The 14704-nt window shown below is 45.2% G+C and overlaps 1 protein-coding gene across 1 annotated transcript in view; it reads right to left on the bottom strand.

Moving 5' to 3' along the window:
- The window catches only part of LOC147722739 (uncharacterized), a 331420-nt gene that overhangs the window by 135648 nt on the left and 181068 nt on the right, over nucleotides 1-14704 (bottom strand). The gene's annotated exons all lie outside the window — the stretch shown is intronic.

Genomic DNA, 14704 nt, shown 5'->3' with positions numbered 1-14704 from the left:
GATAAACACACGTTGGCGGACTGCCTGGCCCTCTACTTGAATTCACTTTATGGGCGTCCGCCCCTTTTCCATTCCCCCGCCACCTGGGGGGATTCTTTCCAAGCAAACCTCACCCTTTTTCTTTATCGCTCCTTCCAATATGGCCCCCACTCCGTGCCATCCGAAAGTAGATACAGTACTGGGCTAGTGTATCAGTTTTGCGCATGCGCACTATGCGCGATAGACGCGCCACTACCGGTGCTGCTCTGACGTCACAGGCCATCTACCTTCATAATGGCGGACACCGGTGGGAACCCTTACCAGCTGCTCCGCACCCTGACCAGGTGCCGCAAGCGTGAGGGGTAGGTGTCCCGCCGTTCCAGCGCTTCAATGAAGGTAAGCTCGTATTGCAACCCCAGAGGCTCTTGTTGTGGCCGTGAGCCCAGCCCGAGTAATAACACCCGGTAATGCTCCCATCGCTCTGATCAGACCCGCTGCGAGTCTCCTGAGGCTCACAACCAGTTCCCTTTGCCCCATTAGGCAGTGGGCACTAACTTAATTCCACACCATGCCCATCCCTGCCTTTACCGCTCCCAGCTCCCAAGTAGCTTGGCTAATTAACGAACAGAGTAAAGGGCAGTACCTTGGATTACATCCGCCTCCTCCTCTTGTGGGTTCATCTCTCTGTCCCCCTCTCTCTCTCCCCCCATGTCCCCGGGTACACTCCACCAGTAGAAGGCTGGACTCGGCCCAAGTAACATGTGAGCACCACAAATGGGTGGTCCGACTTCTTTCACCTACACGTTTATTCGGAATGCTGGTTCCAAAATGGAGTACCCTATCTCCATAGCGCCGGTTTCAACCTTGTGTTGAAGACTGGAATATGTGTTGTGAACCTAGTATTACACTCATGTTAACCCTATGTTAGATAGAGTGGGGACCCTTCCTCCAAGTCTCTCCTATTTTAATTCATTGCGAGATTCATTCTGGCCAGTGACTTCACATCTACCTAGGGGTGTCACCATGGAGGCCATTCTCCCCACTAGCCGACAGTGCTTCACTTCTTGATTCTTTCCCCCACTTTAAACTGCTGGACCATATGCCAACCCTTACCTCCCTTGCATATCCCACAGGTTCCTCTAACCTAATAGCACTGGCCTCACGGGAGTACGCTGCGAGGCCTTATTCAATTCCTTTAGGGTAAGAACATGCTTGCTTTTTCCTATGATTTGGTATTGTTTTGAAAGTTTTTGGCTTCACTCCTCAGTTCTGTTTTAAACGCACGATGGTCACCCTCCTATGTGAGATTTTACCCGTGTCAGATTTAGAAGGGACTTTGCAACCAATAACCAGTACAATTGCTTTCCCTTCACACATACAACCCCCCCCCTCACCCCTCACAATGTGGAGATCTGTCACCAAAGTCACAATATACCTTCTGAGCATAAAGTCACTGATGTTATATGTGACTTGACCTGTTCTTTCTTTGTTAACCCTTTTTTCCCCCTACCTTTAGGTCGCCTAAATAGAGCAGGACCCCATGGCCCTCTTTTCCTCCGACCCAGAGAGGTTGTATTTGCCTTCTTCATAGTGAATGAGCATCTAGTTCATATGTGTTTTTCTGTGTAGTACTTTACTGAGGTCCTGACGAATCGCCAGTTGGCGAGAAACATGTTGACCACACCAGCGGGTTGAGTTAGAGTTCTGTACACCTATACGGTCTCTAGCTCCCCTCTCACTCCTTTTAACCAGGGAACCAGCCACGTTAATAAAAGTCAGTGTCGACTGTTTTACCCTTTTTAACTTTCACTCACGTTTGCACTGACTACACTTTTCTTCATCCTCACTCACACCCACCATCGGCAAGGAACTAAAGAACCCCACCAAAAGAGTACCTGTGGGTACTCCGGTAGACATTGCAGCGCCGGTCTGTCGAGGGGCAGTGAGTCGATGATGACACTGGATACCCTCCAGCAAGGGTGTGTTCTACACCTAATAATCTGGGTGTATGAGGCTCTCTAAGTTCCGACTAGGGAACCCTTCCAGTCACGGTACTGACAATACCAACCCCTCTCTCCACGCATTCTCACCATCTCTGGGGAACTTTGTATTCTGCTGCTAGCTATATTGAAACAACTTACCACTCCGGAATATGTTTGTTGATGCAAAAAGAGAATCCAATGTTAGAAAACGGAACCTACAACACAGATTGCCGACTCAGAAATAACTCACGAAAACGAAACTAATTGCACAGTAGGTGTGGTTTATATAGTTTTTGGTTATGTAGTAGTCTGTTAAAACATGTAATGGTGTATATTGGAAATGTATTTTGGAAATGAGTTACGTTTTTGCCTTGTTTTGTAGTGGTCATTTAAATGGGCTGTGCTCTGTGTCAAAAACGATTTACTATGAAAATATTTTCTGGTTCAATGTCTGGGTTTTAAATTTTGGTCAAGGATCACACTGAGTGTCTGTGTGAAATAAGGAATTACATTCTGACATTTTTCAATAATGTCACCTGTGTCTGCTGACAGTTTGTGTCTCTTAGCTTAAAGGGTACTCTGTGCCTGTGTATCATATCACTTTGCACATGCACAATCTTTCTTTTTCTGTATGTAGTTTCTCTCTTTGTCTGTGTGTCATGACATGTGTCTCATGTGCCTAAGATCACACTGTGAGTCAAGCTTGATTTTAAATGGATCTGGGTGAATAATATGCTTAGTTGATGTGTTTAAAGGTATGGCAGTACATGTATTTTTGAAGTCAGTTAGGCTTTAGGATATATACTAGTAGGAAATCTGAGGCAGCATGTCTGTTAGGCCTCTTACTTCACAAATAGGCTCTAAGCTGTGCAATCAAGATCCAGGGTGTGCCGTGGAAATGAAAAAGGAATGTTATGTCTTGCTTATATATATGTGGTCTGTTTTTTGCAAGTAGAGACAGTGAGATAGTATGAGCAGAGACACACATATTGCATGCAGAGACAGACATAGTAGATTACATGTAACATCCTGGTCATGTGCCTAAGATCACACTGTGAGTCAAGCTTGATTTTAAATGGATCTGGGTGAATAATTTGCTTAGTTGATTTGTTTAAAATTATGGCAATACATGTATTCTTGAAGTCAGTTAGGCTTTAGGATATGTACTAGTAGGGAATCTTAGGCGGCATGTCTGTTATGCCCCTTACTTCACAAATAGGCTCTAAGCTGTGCAATCAAGATCCAGGGTGTGCCGTGGAAATGAAAAAGGAATGTTATGTCTTGCTTATATATGTGGTCTGTTTTTTGCCAGGAGAGACAGTGAAAAAGTATGAGCAGAGACACTCATATTGCATGCAGAGACAGACATGGTAGATTACATGTAACATCCTGGTTATGTGCCTAAGATCACACTGTGAGTCAAGCTTGATTTTTAATGGATCTGGGTGAATAATGTGCTTAGTTGATGAGTTTAAAAGTATGGCAATACATGTATTTTTTAAGTCAGTTAGGCTTTAGGATATGTACTAGTAGGAAATCTTAGGCAGCATGTCTGTTAGGCCTCTTACTTCACAAATAGGCTCTAAGCTGTGCAATCAAGATCCAGGGTGTGCCGTGGAAATGAAAAAGGAATGTTATGTCTTTCTTATATATATGTGGTCTGTTTTTTGCCAGTAGAGACAGTGAGATAGTATGAGCAGAGACACACATATTGCATGCAGAGATAGACATGGTAGATTACATGTAACTTCCTGGTGATGTGCCTAAGATCATACTCTCACTCCTCTTCCCTCATTCCCTCTCTGTTACCTTTACTCCCATCGTCCCCTCACTGTGTTACGCCCCAACATTCACCCTCACTCACCTTCCATCCCTCATTGTCATGAAACCACCCTCACTCACTCCTCCTTCCCCGTCACTCACTCCCCTTTCCTTAGTCTCCTTTCTTCCTTTAGGCCCACATGCATCATTGTGACATTTTGCACTTCCTAATTAGCGAAAAATAAGGAATCGCAAATTAAGAAGTGCAAAATGCTATGCATCATTATTTTCGGTATTCATTTGTGATTCGGTAAAAATCGCAATTTTTACCGAATCCCAAATGAATACCGAATTCTTAAGTTAATTTTCGCAATTCCCATTGATTCCTATGGGCCAAAAGCCCATAGGAGTCAATGGGAATTGCGAGTGGCACTTTGAAAATTTCATGGGTGCAGGGGGGGGTCCAAAGGACCCCCCCATACACCCCTGAAATGTATTTTTCGCATCATGTTTCACACACACATGTCCTAAGGACATGTGTGTGTGAAACATGAATGTTGAAAAAAAAACATTTTGAGCATTTTAAACACTTTTCCCAAATTTACCGAGTGGTTCAACCACTCGGTAAATTTGGCACCCTAATTGCGAATGTACAGTTTTAAATTTAATGATGCATTGCTTTTAAGAAATCGCACATCTGCGACTTCTTAAAAGCACCCGCAATTTTAGAACTCGCAAACATGTTACGAATTCTAAAATTGCTTCATGCATCCCAAAAAGCACTTTTGCATTCGCAAACGGCCGATTTTAAGGAATCGCACCGTTTGCGAATGCAAAAGTGCTTGATGCATGTGGGCCGGAGTTTCCCTAATTCACATACATTTAGTATCATACTCACCTTCACTTCATTTCTATCTCCTTCTCTTCCTCTCTGTCACTAAATGTATCCATCTGATTATCCTCTTAGTAATTTGCTCTCCCTGTATTTTTTTTTCACTCTCTCTGTCCTTCACCATTCCTTTGTTTTCCTTTCTGTGTCCTTCACTCCTACTTTATCTCTTAGTACCCTTTTATGACTTTTAATCTCCTGCCTTGTCTCTTGTATTGTGAAATATATATTGTAAATATTATAACTTACTTTTTTTCTCTTCCACAGATATTAAATGTATTAAAAAATTGTAATTAAGTTTACATTACTTATAAGGTCAGTTTGACATACAAAATGTACTTTCTCATCACTCTTCCTTAACCTCACTACTCTTCTCTCACCCACCCACACCCCTGTTTCATTACTGCGCTTCCCTCACTTATTCTCAATCTGCATGTTTACTCCCCCCCATACTCACCCTTCTTTCAGACCTCCTGCTTTACTTCCATTCCTCTCACTTCCATTCCTTCGCTCCTTCACTCTTTTCCCTTCCCTTACTCTCCTAACTCCACTTCACTAACTCCTTCTCTCACTGCCTCTGTCCTCTTACTTCCTCACTCCCCTTCCCTCACTCCCTTTCTCTTAGCCTTACTCTCTCCATTCCTTCAGTCTCTCACTCCTCTTCTGTCACGCTCACTCCCTATAACTCACCCACAGTCTTTCACTTATCTTTCTTTGCTCCCTCACTCAGTTCCTTTCTGTCACTCTTTCCTTCACTACCTCTATCCTCTCACTTCCTCACTCCCCTTGTCTTACCCTTTCTCACTTTTATCCACCCTCTTTCATCCCTCTTTACTCATGCTCTCTGCTGTTCCTTCACCCTCCTTCATCCCCGTTCCCTTAGTCTGGTTCCCTCACTACCCCTCATTCCCTATCTTTCTCTCCCTTTCCCTTTACTTTCATCCCCCACTCACCTTCTCTCAGTACCTATGCTTTAGTCCTCTTCCCCTCTATTCAATTCCTTCGCTCGCTCACTCATTCTCCTTCCCTCACTCACCTTACTCCACTTTACTCACTCTTTCTCTAATTCCCTCTGTCCTGTCACATCCGAATTCTCCTTCCCTCACTCCCTCTCTCTTAGCTTTACTACCTCCGTACCCTCACTCTCTCACTCCTCTTCCGTCACGCTCACTCCCTATACCTTTGGAACACTCCCTCACTCAGCTTTCTATGGTCCCTCACTCAGTATCCTTCTCTTACTCTTTCCTTCAATCCCTCTGTCTCCTCACTCCCTCACTCCCCTTGTCTCATGCTCACTTGCCTTTATCCACCCTCTATCACCTCTCTTTACTCACCCTCACTGGCCTTCTCTCATTCTCCTTCTCCCCCGTTTCCTTACTCCACTTCCCTCACTACCTCTCGTTCCCCATTCCTTTACTCTCCTTCCCCTCTCTCCCCTCTACCACTTACCAGCTCTCAGTCACTCGACTTCAGTCCCCTTCCCTTTCTTTCTATCTTTTGCTCCCTCAGTAATTCCCATTTCCTCAGTCACCTTACTCAACTTAATTCACTACTTCTCTCACTCCCTCTGTCATCTCACATCCTCACTCCCCTTCCCTCACTATCTCACTGTTACTCTCACTCCCTCAGTCCCCTACCTTTGTCACATCCCTTTCCTTCACACTCACTCCCTTTAACTCATGAAGACTCCCTTATTTATCTTTCTATGCTCCCTTACTTAGTCTTCTTCTCTCACTCCTTCCTTTAGTACCTCTATGTCCTCACTCCCTCAATCCCCTTGTCTTACGCTTAGTGGAGAAGTGTGGCTCAATGGTTAGAGTGGCAGACCCTGATGCAGAGGTCTAGCCCAGGACCAGGGTTCAATTCCCAGCCTCGGCAGGTCTTGGGCTCAAAAATTCCACAGACCTGATAATTCTCGCCTCGGTGCCTATTCCAATCACTGAGTCCCACTCTGCAACTTTGGGCAATAGCTTACTTAATCTCCACAACGACCCCCACAACGCTAAGGATGCCTGGCATCCACCTTGGGGGTGTCCAGGAGTGGATGCCTCACAGGGAAAGCCAGGATGGGTTCCACAGCAGTATTCATACAAGCGCCTTGAGACCCTTGAGTGTGAGTAGTGCGGTATACAAGTATCAATTTACAATTTACAATTTTACGCTCACTCGCCTTTATCCACCCTCTGTCACTATTCTTTCTTCAACATCACTGCTCTTCTCTCACCCTCCCTCACCCCCGTTGCCTTACTGCACTTCTCTCACTTATCGTCATTTCCCATGTTCACCCCTCTTCCCCTCCCTCCCCTCCCACACTCACTTTCTTTCAGTTCCCCTTCTTTACTTCCTTTCCCCTCTCTTCCCTTCCTTCACTCATTCACTCATTCCTCTTTCCTTACTCACCTTACTCCACTTCACTCACTCCTTCTCACATTCCCTCTGTCCTTTCACTTCTTCACTGCTCTCCTCTCACTCCGTCTGTCTTACCCTCACTCCCTCTGTCCCCTCATTCTCACTTCCCTTCAATCACCCTCACTCATCTTCAAACCCTCACTGTCATCAACTCACTCTCACTCACTCCACCTTCCTTCTTCCTCACTCCACTAGCTGTACTCGCACTCCCATTATTTTATCCTCCTTCACCCTCTTTCCCTCAATATCAATCCCCTTTTTTCACTGTGACTCATTTCTTTTCATCACTCCCTGTCACTCTCCTTCGTTCACACCGCTTCAACTCACTCTCGTTTACAACTCACCTTCTCTCATTCCTCTTCTGACACTTGTTCACTCTGTCACTTTCTCCCCTTCATTCACTCATTTCATTCATTCATTTATTCAGTACACATTCTCAGAAAAAAAGAATTGCAAAATCTGTAAAGAATATAGCTCTTTTTGGAGAATTGGAGTTAGTTCTTAAAATAACTTTTTTTTTCTTCTTTTCTTTTTCTTTTTTTTAAACTTTTTCATAACGATTTTATATTTTTTTGTACTTTTTTTTCAGGGGAAAAACAAAAACAGGGATTACAAAACTGCTCAACAGGAGCAAAAAAAAGGTAAAAAGGGGAGGAGCCAAGATGGCGAACAGGACGGACGTGTGAGCTCCCGGCTCCGCGAGCCGTCCGATCCTGAACCGAAATCCTGCCTTTAATCCTGACCGTACCCTGTCTAAACGGAGACACACGAGCACTGATGTTACCGGTGTTCTTTTGAGACCTCTGCCGATTGTTTTTACGGAGCACTCGCACCGTTTGCCGAACTCCGATGCTGACCCGGGACCTGGAGCCGATCACCGCCTCTGGATGCGCCTGAGCGCCGTCAGCTGGACACGCTGGCAAGAGACTGGTTGGGACGGGAGTGCTGCTGATCGCGGAGAGGGGCGACATTGGCCCCTTCCGAAGTGGTAAGGCTCCTTGCTGGGTTGACCTGCTTACTGGCGAGACGGGAGCCCTTCCTACAGTGGATTTCCTCTGATGCGCTGCTCGCGGGCTGGACGGAATCCATTTTGGGGTGCCTGATCTGCCGCGGTTTGCCCGTATCGCCGGCTGGAGAAGAGGCTCTCCTTCTGCCCTGCCCTGGACCTGCGAGCCGCCTGTTCTTCGGTGGCTCCCACTCTTTTTGCTCTCGCCTGCGTAGTCTCCCCTCGTTCTTTACTGCTAGCTTGCTGCTGGGGTAGCCATGACACCCCCCCTGTGTAGAGGGATGGTGGCGGTCTCTTTGTCCTCGACAAACAGTGTCCTGCCTGTGCCTGAATTGGTGAATGACTTGGGGGAGCAGCCATGCAGTGTGAGCCAGCCCGCACCGCAGCGAGACCCGACTCGTGGCGACATCCTGGCTGCCCTGGCCGATTTGCGGGCGACATGGCGACGACAAGCCCGAGTATTGGAACAAAAGATAGTGGGAGCTGCCCTGTGTCTGAAACAACCGCGGTTGACTGGCCCCCTGATGCCGCTGACTACCTCTGCCCCGAAGGCAGTGTTGCAGCTCGAGAGTGAGGAGGCACGGAATGACTTTGGCTACAATGTTGGATGTTTTGCCTTTGACGAGGATACTGTTGCGGAGTCGCCCTCCATTTTGCTGCCTGATACTGTTGCTACTGACTCGTCACTATGGCATCCCTCAGAGACTTTCCGGGCGCTGGTCCCCCTCACTGTCTTTGCCTCCGTAACTCTTTCTCTGCATTTGCGGAGTGTGTGTCCTTCTGCGATGAGGGGGCGCCCCGCCACTTGGGCACTGACAGTGTTGGCGACTGGGGGCACTCATTTCCTCCTCCTCTTCGCCTCCTTTGTCGGAGGCGGCCATTTTGCTTCTTTGTCCAGCCGGAGGGGAGTGTACAGCGGCGGCCATGTCTGGATGTATTTCGGCGCTCAGGCCAGAGCTGAGGGTGTCCCCCACGCTGACTTGCCCGATTGCTTGTGATGACCTGGACTGGAACGATTTTTACTGTACTTAGTGCGCTAGGTGTGATGCTTTTCTCATTCAAGGTCGCAGTTATTAAGTCCTATTGTTTGCCATTGCTGCCGGGGTGGAGGTTCTGGGCGGGGTGGGGGGTCTGGAGGTAAACCACTTTTGTTCCCATTTGAAGCGATGTCTCCCAATCTTGGTGCCGTATATGGCGTGGGTACCATTGAAGGAACTGTGAGACCGGGAAGCTTGATATTCGTGGGCTCCTCCCCACCTTATTCATTTCCTGGGAGTTATAGATTAGTTTCCACTCTTCTTACTCCCTATATTTCAAGGTTACACTTTTTCCTTTCTTTCTGTTTCTCTTCTAAATTTCGGGTTTATTGGGCGACAGACACACTGCTGGGGGGGGGGGGGCAGGCCGTAGCCTCTGCATGCGTGTAGGGTGGGGGGTTGGGGGATTTTTGTTTTCTGTTTTGATTTCTATGGTGCCTTATTTTATTCGTTGTTCGTCTTCTTTCTTTATATTTCTTGGGTCCATGTCGGGGTTAGGACTGGGGGGTGGCGGTGAACACTGTGTACTTTGCTAGTTCTGCCGCCTCTTATGTGTGATTAAGCCACCGTCCCGCCTGGGGGTCCTAACTTCCTGGGTAATTGGATTTTTGGATACACTGTCGATAAAGTTAGGCCTCGCCTGCGTGGACTTATTCCTTCTCTTTACTGTTTATGTGAACTTATAATGTCGGACTTTAATAGTTGCACACGAAAAAACCTTTAAAATTAACCTTCATAACTCCTGAGACACGATACCACGTTGTTTTTACAGTGTGATTCTCGTTGTTTGATATGGTCCGCATGTGGTATTGGGTCACCGTAATGTATGCTATAACGCATCAACAGTGTTCGTGGCCGGCCGAATGGTTGTAGGCCCGTATTTGTACTTTTGATACTGCGCAATAAAGGTTTTCAAAAATTTTGGAAAAAAAAGGTAAAAAATAAGGGATGGTGATGGCAGCGGTGTTCCTCTCTCTTCCGAGCAATCAGTTCAATATTCTGCTCCCCATAACAGAGCAGTTCATCGCAGTCCATGCATAGAATATTGATGCGTGCAAACTACGGCTGCAAGTTCAGGATCATTCTTCCACCTTCTCTTCCAGAAGCTGTTGCACCACCAGTCGAGGTGCTGGCCCCATCTTGAGGTGCATTCTGTGCCAGGTCCCTGACACTCTCCCAGGCATAGTTCTGGGGGTGCCTTCTTTGCACATGTGAAATTTATTCTCGCTCGCACACCATATCTTACTGTAGTTTTAAAGTTGTAGCGTGCCCCAGGGTGTACCCTCCTTCAGGATACTCTTTAGACAAAATGATAGCGTGGCCCTCAACCTGAGCAACGTCCCCTGGTCACAGCATGAAACCCATTCACTGGGCTATATTGGTTCTACGAACACTATTCCAAAAACAAGTTCATATTCTTTGCAGAAATCTTTGTATTTATTTTTTTCATTTCATGAAAGTTGTGTCATCACAATCAAATTCATAGATCCAGCCTTGTGAAATTCAAATTTATAATGTCCAATGCATTTCGGCTAGAAGTTAGCCTTCATCAGGGACTGGAATCTAAAAACAAATATGGGGATATGTCAGGGACCTGAGTCATGATCATAATTATATAACAACTGTAATTACCAAACTGATAGGGTGCAAACTAAGCATAGCCAAAACAATACATTAACAGGGTGATTAGTCTGTGAGTCAAACAAAATATATATGCGGTCTATTTAAAGACAAAAGGTATAACAGGACGATTAGCCTCCACCAAAATACAGGTGTAGAAACGGAAAATGAAGAAAAGCGTGCACTGTTGAAATGAAGCTCCAAGTAATCCAAAGTGTTCATGCGGAAAGATTCTAGAGAACCAAAGGATGTAAACGATTACCCTCCACCAAAATAGTCAGGTTCTCAGTGAAGCCAATAATCAAGGAAACGGAGTGCTGTGACTAGCGGAATACCGGGAAACTCAAAAGGAAAGGAAATTGACACGTCGGGAGAGGTATACGTTAGCGGGACAAAGAGAAATAATTCAATCCACTTACCGGTGATATTAAACAGCGTGCCCGTGAGGCGCTTCACGAAGGGTGTGTCAACTAGTTCAAAAGCCCACGTTTAGATAATACGTTAAATATGAACCTAAACATAAACAAAGGACCAAGTTCCTCTGTGGTTCATGAAGATAAAAAATGGATAGCTGTGTGAAAACGAAAGCGTGAAAAGCAGGAGAAAAACGGTGCCATGATGGAAAAGTGCATAAAGTATGTTAAACACGTAGGGGAGAATAGGAGAAAAATGGAAAGAAACGAGGGTCAAGACAAGTAACATCAGAGAAATACTAAACAGAGGCAAAACATGTATCTAATCGGCCTAACCTCACAATAATCTAAAATAAGGGGGTGTATCATTCAGTACTCAAGTGGCTGTGATAGTTATAAAGAAAACAGATAAACAAAACACTATTCAAAATAGTGGTTCATGATCAGTCTCATGGAAAAGCAAAACAGGCAATTATAAGAAAACATGCAGAGTCCATACTGATAGCAAGATATATAATCCTCATTATAGGTAACATTTAAATTCAGTTCTCTCATTCATTCCGGTCGGTTTCAGTGTTTCCAGTTTGAAAATCCAGAAGTTTTCTCTACGTAGCATATTATTATGGTTATCAACACCTTCACATTTTCGAACAATTTCAAGAATGGTAAATCTAAGTTGGCTCACATTATGTGAAGCTTCACAAAAATGGGTTGCAACTGTAGATTTGGTCTGTTTATTGCGAATATTAGATTTATGTTCGTTAAGTCTCACTTTCATCTTTCTCTCATTTTTGCCCACGTAACCTTGTCCACAGGGACATTTTAACAGGTATATAACGTTCGCCGAATCACATGTTGCTGAAACACGTAGCTTGATCTTGTGGCCTTTGCTAGGATGTGTGATTACATTCCCTCTGATGATGTTGTTGCAGTGACTGCAGTTATGACAGGGCAGGGTGCCATTGAAAACTTCCTCAGGATTATTAGTACAGGATTTAATCATGTTCCTCAGGTTAGTGCCTCTCTGGTATGCGAAAAGAGGCTTTTCGTTGAATATGTTATTGAAATCAACTTCTTGAGCTAATATCGCCCAATGTTTGGTGATGATGTTTTTGTAGACTTTACTCTTAGTTGAATATTTAGAAACCACCACAATTCTTGTGTTCTCTTTTTTTGGAGTTTGAATCAACAAAGTATTCCTGTCTTTTTGAGCACATCTCTCTTTAGCTTCATCTAATATTTTCTGGGGATGATGATGATGATGATCAGTGATGTCACTGACCATGTCATGAATGATGTAATATGTGACATCATCAGCAGTGGATTGCGGGTGCGCGATATATAGTTATTGCAACTAACTATATATGCGAATTTCAATGGTTTGTGCGAGTAAATTAAGGTTTTGTAAATGCTAATTCCTAACTATATATGGTCTATAACCTATGGTTTTTTCAGTGAATATATATATATATATATATATTACCTACTGGCGGCCGCCAGTAGGTATATATATATAGTTAGGATTTTTTCTCTATGGGACTTTTGAAAATTCTTTGTCTAATAACTTTGGCGTTTGTGGACGGAATCGGCTGAAATTTTCAGGAAAATGGCACATTTTGTTGCTGAGCAGCCCCTGAAAATTTGGGGGGGTTTCGTCAAGGAGGCCGAGAAAAAAGGGGGGTCTCAAAACACGTTTTTCCCATTAATTTTTCCATAGGGCATTTGGCCTCACTTTTAGCTCGAACGGCTGAATGGATTTGCACGAAACTTGGCAAAATTGTAGGGACTGTTAGCCCGATGTGCCTTTGCTGGGTCTCAATATATGTGCTCCAGTGGATTTTGAGAAATTAACGTTTTAAAAAACAGATATATCTGTGACAGCGTCCCGGGTAGCGTTCCGGTTCGCGAACTTTTCGCGTAACGGAGCTTTGCGAAGCGAAGCTGATTGGCTCTCCGGTGTCTGTCAACATTCTAAACAGTCCGGAGTGGCCGCCATCTTGTCTCTCGGTAGGATCGAGAGACAAGAAGAGGAGAAAAACGAAGGGGGAATTTAATGAAAGGGGGCAAGGTAGACCCTTCTTGACTCCCTAGGAATGATGTTGGGGTTATTAAAGGGTCCCGTGGGGCAAATAAAAAAAAATGTGATTTTTTGCGGTAGAAGCGCTTTCCGGTTTGCGAACCGGGTAGCGAATTGGGATGCGAAACGGGAATTCGCCATTTTGTGTTTCGTTTTAATTAAATTACAAGATGGAGGAAAAACAATGTGAGAAATGGGTATAAGGGGGTACGGGAGACGTATCCTGACCCCCTATGTTTTCTGAGGGTGGCTGAGGATGCTCATATGTTGATACTTGTCTTCCAGCGGCTGCATGTGAGCGTTTTTTTTTTTTTTTGTTTGCTGCGTGACGTCTGTTAACGTTCGTTTCGAAGGAAATCAGGAAGTGTTGACCGCCATTTTGACACTGCGAGTAAATATATTGTTAAAAATAATTGTTATAAATTAATCCGTATTGATAAACATTGTCTGCGCCATCTTGCTGTTTTTCCAATGCCACACTTTTGTCGTGCACGGCAGCCATTTTAGATGCCTTGACCAGACCCACTCTCTGCACGCGGCCGATCGTGACGTCTGTTAACGTTCGATTCGAAGGAAATCAGGAAGTGTTGACCGCCATTTTGACACTGCGAGTAAATATATCGTTAAAAATAATTGTTATAAATTAATCCGTATTGATCAACATTTCTGCGCCATCTTGCTTTTTTTCCAATGCCACACTTTTGTCGTGCACGGCAGCCATTTTAGATGCCTTGACCAGACCCACTGTCTGCACGCCGCCGATCCTCAGCATGGCTCCCCACCCTCGCAAGCATCTCCCCCACGCACTGGTCACCCCCGCTTTCTGTCTTATGCATGGGCCATAAACCTCCCCCCATCTGCGCTGCTCTTCCCTGAGAATCACACCCTGTGCCCGCCCGACACCTCCCTTTCACCCTGTTCACTATCGCACCCTCTGACACTCCTCTTCCTTTGTGTCTGATTGTCCAGGCCGGTCCCAGGCTATCACCTAGCCCTGCGGTTGTAGTTTATGGCCTCAACTGTAAAGAATCACCCCTCTTCAAAGGAGTTACAGTAGATCAAGGCCCCCACCTCATGAGATCCGTCACACCACACGCGTTCCTACTATCAGATAACGATCCTGTATTGTGATTGGGGAGGGGATTCTCACTGTGAGGGTGTGTGGGACTAAGCCTGAAGCGGAAGATTCCAGGGATGCCTTTTTGTACATCAAAGTCTTCACAATTATGTGTCACATTAAAAATATATAGCACTCCAACAAAGTAGTAGGATTATAACACTTTAATAACTTATAAATATATACAACGCACCAAAAACAGTAAACACGTTAAAAAAAAAATTAAACAAAACCAACAATGGTCAGTAGCGGTCTGTTGTGCGAATAGTCCGAAGGCAGCACAACGCGCCGAGATCTGGTCGGCACCCCCTTGCCATTCAGCGGTTTTCCGCCCGCTTTTGCTGCACTGTGTCTCGTCAGTAGCGGTTTGTTGTGCGAATAGTCCAAAGGCAGCACAACGCGCCGAGATCTGGA

The sequence above is a fragment of the Lissotriton vulgaris genome, chromosome 4_1 (genome assembly GCF_964263255.1).
Source record: "Lissotriton vulgaris chromosome 4_1, aLisVul1.2, whole genome shotgun sequence".
In the NCBI taxonomy this organism is placed as follows: domain Eukaryota; kingdom Metazoa; phylum Chordata; class Amphibia; order Caudata; family Salamandridae; genus Lissotriton; species Lissotriton vulgaris.
Note: the sequence above shows the minus strand (reverse complement) of the source record. Positions and strands in the feature narration are given on the sequence as shown.